This window comes from Hylaeus anthracinus, unplaced genomic scaffold, assembly GCF_026225885.1.
Source record: "Hylaeus anthracinus isolate JK02 unplaced genomic scaffold, UHH_iyHylAnth1.0_haploid 11978, whole genome shotgun sequence".
In the NCBI taxonomy this organism is placed as follows: domain Eukaryota; kingdom Metazoa; phylum Arthropoda; class Insecta; order Hymenoptera; family Colletidae; genus Hylaeus; species Hylaeus anthracinus.
Genome location: NW_026534326.1, coordinates 2,535,440 through 2,540,954, shown reverse-complemented (window position 1 = coordinate 2,540,954; position 5,515 = coordinate 2,535,440). Strand labels below are relative to the sequence as shown.

The 5,515-nt window shown below is 36.0% G+C and overlaps 1 protein-coding gene across 2 annotated transcripts in view; it reads right to left on the bottom strand.

The window, feature by feature from the left end:
* LOC128896883 (ecdysone receptor) overlaps positions 1-4,982 on the bottom strand; it is a 131,071-nt gene extending 126,089 nt beyond the window's left edge. For both annotated transcript variants that reach the window (XM_054160440.1, XM_054160441.1), the window contains exon 1: positions 4,301-4,982. The gene's annotated coding sequence lies outside the window, so the exon portion shown is untranslated. The remainder of the gene's footprint in view (positions 1-4,300) is intronic.
* Between the last annotated feature and the right edge of the window lie 533 nt (positions 4,983-5,515).

Below are 5,515 nucleotides of genomic sequence, written 5' to 3'. Positions count from 1 at the left end.
CAGGGCCCTCTAGGGTCTATTTAATGCCCCACATTGGGAAACTAAGCTCTAGAGTTTTAATAAAGAGGAGTCCCAACGCCCTCTACTGTTTCTGAGACCATTAGCGCCATCTTGAATCCATTAAGCGCCATCTTGAATCCATTAAGCGCCATTTTGAATCCATCAAGCGCCCTCTGGAGTCTATTAAGCGGCCTCTGAAACCAACAGCGCCCTCTATGATCTATCCAGGGCCCTCTAGAATCTATTCAAGCAACTTTCTAGGCACTACACTCCTTAAAAAAGAAGTCGAGCTCGGTTCAACAGAAATTCATGCGTGCAGACGTAAAACTACCGTTTCCAATCCCGATCTTGGTCGGATTTCAATCAGCGGCGATATCTACGGATTTGAATTTCCAAGCGGCGGCGGCGGCCAGTCGTTAAATTTGAATTTGTAATAAGAACGGACTCGTGAGGGACACATCCAAGGCGACGAGTCGTCACGTAGTCCCCTCTGAAGAGCTACTGTTGTTTTTCTGCCGGTTGTCTCCCTCGATTTCGAGGGAGTCAGAGATCGGTTACGAATCGGATAAAAGAAAAAAAAAGAAAAGGAGAAGGAGAAAATCCGTGGCTCGGCCTCGAATCTCGTCTCGTTTGTACGCTTTAATCCCAATGTAAACACGAAGGCACTGACCACGGCGAAAAAAGAAGCAGCGCCTGGGTGACTCGAGTTCATGTTTCGTGACATACTGTCAGTTTTTTTATGCGAATAACATCCGTTTGGAACGACGAATACGAACGTTTACATAACGAGCTTATCGATATAAATTTAATAATTTAGATTAATATTATGTAATCAATTATGCAAGTCGACAATTATGTATTCACTTTTTCGATAGGACGTTGCTCTGTAATTTTTTATTGTAATTTTTTATTGTAATTTTTAATTGGTTATTAAGAGAATCACGAAAGATTGTTCGGTTTTAGTTATTCGGAATTTATTGGGAGACAAGAATTTTGCCAAAACTTTCGTTTTCTGATTTTTCATTTTCACTGATGATATTTAAAGATTGTATTTTATTAATTGAAAAGGAAATTGCGTAACGGTGGAATATTGCACGAGAAACGGGAAGGTTTCTGTCTGAAAGACATGTGATCATCACCAAGCACTTCTATACATGTATATACATACATATACATACATATATACATATGTATATTCGATAATATTCTTGTAAAAATAAAGATTAACGTTAATCGTTGCAAAAATATTATTGCTGAATAATCGCGTGAATAATAGACGCTGATAAGCAGAATTTGTATTTACGCGTTTTCTCATTTCTCTATTAGGTATTATAACTTGCGATTGCATATTCATGAAGATAGTATTTTTGCGAAATGCGTTTCTCATGAATTAGTTACAACGGTGTGTTCGTGTCTCTGATGGAATTGTAAAAAAAAAATAGCTAGAATATTAAAAAGAAAGAAATTTTCAATCACATTCGGTGGACTTTGCGAGTACAGTTCATGTTTATTAGATTTTTGGTAATTTACATGGCTAAGAATAATTAAAAATGTTTGTAAAAATAAAACAAATACAAAATATGGCTAGGAAGATGATTAATCAAAAATATGATTAGAAAAATATGCAATCTAAGATAATGGCTATGGAAATAATTCGTTAGAAATATAATTCAAAAGATGAATGATGAAAAATATGGCTATAAAAATAAAAAATGAAAAGTATGGCTTTACAAATAGATAATTAAAAATGTTGTTCAAAAATTAAATAATGTAAAATGAAAATATAAAAATAAATGGTTAAAGATTTGGCAAGAAAATAAATAATGAAAAATATGGATATAAAAATAATTCGTTAAAAATATAATTCAAAAGATAACTGATGAAAAATATGGCTATAAAAATAAATAATGAAGAATATGGCTTTACAAATAGATAATTAAGAAGATGGTTCAAAAACTAAATAATGAAAAATGAAAATATAAAAATAAATGGTTAAAAATTTGGCAAGAAAATAAATAATGAAAAATATGGATATAAAAATAATTCGTTAAAAATATAATTCAAAAGATAACTGATGAAAAATATGGCTATAAAAATAAATAATGAAGAATATGGCTTTACAAACAGATAATTAAGAAGATGGTTCAAAAACTAAATAATGAAAAATGAAAATATAAAAATAAATGGTTAAAAATTTGGCATGAAAATAAATAATGAAAAATATGGCTATAAAAATAAATAATGAAGAATATGGCTTTACAAACACATAATTAAGAAGATGGTTCAAAAACTAAATAATGAAAGATGAAAATATAAAAATAAATGGTTAAAAATTTGGCAAGAAAATAAATAATGAAAAATGAAAATATAAAAATAAATGGTTAAAAATTTGGCAAGAAAATAAGTAATGAAAAATATGGATATAAAAATAATTCATTTAAAATACAATTCAAAAGATAAATAATGAGGAATATAGCTACACAAATAAAAAATGAAAAGTATGACTAGAAAACTAACTAATTAATAATACGACCGAAGGATTGCAATGCACTTTCGACCAGAAAAAATTCACAAAGGCCTCCGAGCCGCGTTGCAACGAAATTATACTGTCTTTGTAATTATTGACTTTTTTTTTTGTATACCATTCAGTAGATTTCGACGACTAGATCAGAAAAATGTAGAAGTCGAGTTTAACCAAAAAATTGTTTCAAATCACCCCCCCCCCCCCTCCCCCGAAACACCCCATTCAAGGACATCCAACATTTTTGGGACATCCTGTATAGTTGCAAACGAGATTATCAGGAATGCTGGAAAGTTGTACCAATATCGAATTAATCGAGATAGGAATTAATTAATGAACCAAGAAAAAAAAAATAGGAATTTTGCAACAACGATAATTATAAACAATATGAAAATAAAGAAATTCTCAAGCAGGAAAGAGAGTCGAAGGAAACGGTTCGATAAATATGAAATTTGTTGATTTTCAAATTGCGTTATTCACGGAGGCAATTTCGTCAGAAAATGGTAACCGATGCTCCAATGGTCGAGCTCGTCCCGACCTCGATCGGACCTCGGCGCGCACATTCGTTCACGAACCTACCTCACACTTTGCCCCGCCGCACAGATGTAAACAAAACTGTGTCCCATAAACCGATCGGCCCGTGCACGCAACAGATAGTGCGAACATTCTTATCCGGATAAAAATTTCTCAACCGCGCACGAAAGATGCACCGACGTTCGTTACACGTATTATTCGTTAGATTATTCGTGGAACGAACGAACGGTTACGGTTACAATTACCGCGTCGGAGAAAAACAAAAGGCGAGTCGGGATGGATCTTTTAACCTCTAAACAATGACGGATCACCGTGTCTCGGTTTTATTCGTCATTTTACCGTACGAATAATTCGAGCTCGTGCAATTATTCACTCGAATAAATTCTCCCAAGTCACTGACAATTTTATGGTTAGTTCGGGAGAAACGCACAGCACTTTGTTTGTTGAATACAAAATATATATATATATATATATTGGTATAAAGTAGAATGAATATATATATATAGTCATTCTACCTTAAAATATAACATAATTCAATATACATATATATATTCTTGACTATACATAAATATATGAATATAATATATTCATATATAATATATTCATAAATATATATATAATGACTATACTCATATATTCATATATAATATATTCATAAATAAATATATAATGACTATACTCATATATTCATAAATATATATATAATGACTATACTCATATATTCATATATAATATATTCATATATATATATATATATATATATATATATATATCATGACTATATTCATATATATATATATATATCATGACTATATTCATATATATATATATAGTCATTCTACCTTAAAATATAACATAATTCAATATATATATACATATATAATTATATACATATATATATGTATTGTATGTATACATTGAATTATGTTATATTTTAAGGTAGAATGACTGGAGTTTGTGCAAGCATTCTGCTAATAAATCACTGGACCACATAGGGAATTTTCCCAGCAAACAATTTCCCCCCCAGAAAAATATGAAAGCAAGGTTCGAATCTCGCGCGAAAGCACGAAAATCCTAGATTCGCAAATCTCGCTAAGAAATGTCGGTCGACTTCTGGAAATCGACACACCTGGAACTGTTTACTTGGCACCTCGCGAACACGAATTACATAACCGGAACGAAGCTGAAAACGATCCTTCGCCACGACGAATTCGTAGAGTAAAGAGAAAAAAAAGGTGTACTCACATAACGACGAGTCGAACACCGTGAAATCCCGGGATGGTCCGCCACTGACACGGTCCCTTGGTACGCTCCGGTTAAAAACACTTTGCACAAGGTTACAAACACGTGTATCACACGTCACTGCTCCCCAATAATAATCGAATCTATGTGGATTTCCACGGCGCACAATCGCAATGGTGAAACACAATATCACCGGTTGGGCCGGGCTCGCCTCGCGAAACCACGGCGAGCCGACGTCGTCCGCGTCGTTTGCGTCGTTTTCGTCGATTCCCTCTCGTCGCACCACCCCGCACACCACCACCACCACCACCACCCCCCCCGCCCGCCCCACGTATCCCGCTGAACCACTTGTCTCTATCCCTGTCACTCTCGCACGGTCTCACTCCGTCGACGATACGGACGCGCCGTGTCGGTGAAAGGGGAACGACGGTCCGAGGTTTCGCGGCACCCGTCCGTGCTTACTTTATTTTTATTTCCTTTTTATTATTTTCGTTTGGTTTTAACGACGGAGCACTGTCTGTTGTTCGAAGCGATCGATGAATCCGCTGAGATAACGGACGCGTATGTCGGCGACGGGAAGAGGCTCCCGTTTTGATCGAAACAGGAGCGAAAGGAGACGTTTTCCACGGAGATATTTACACACGATTTACAAACTCCACTCACCGCTGAGAGTGCAAGCGCGCGACTGCGGCGCCTGACGCGACTTGTACGCGGCTGAGTGATTCCGGCGTTCGCCGCCGGCCTCGACGGTGGCGCCACCGGAGAGCCACTGCCCCTATCGCGAACGAGCCGTCGACGCGCAGAATGTTTCGGCGGCGACGCGGACCGACGCACCAGCGGTACGGATGGACGAAAACCTGGACGAAATTCGAAGGAGGTTTCGGATCTTCGGGAAAGTTGGAGTTTTAGGGTTATTTTAGTAGGCAAATTACGAATATGGTAGCAGAATTGCAAGATTCTAAGTGGCGGATCCAATATGGCCGACGTGTATATTAAGAAGTTGTTACGTTTTCATGAAACTTGGTATTCATGAATTATTCGTGCCGCAAACTTTTAATCTTATATCGGAATTCCAAAATTCCAAGCCGCAAACTTTCAATCTTATATCGGAATTCCAAAATTCCAAGCGGAAAACTTTCAATCTTATATCGGAATTCCAAAATTCCAAGCGGAAAACTTTCAATCTTATATCGGAATTCCAAAATTCCAAGTCGCAAA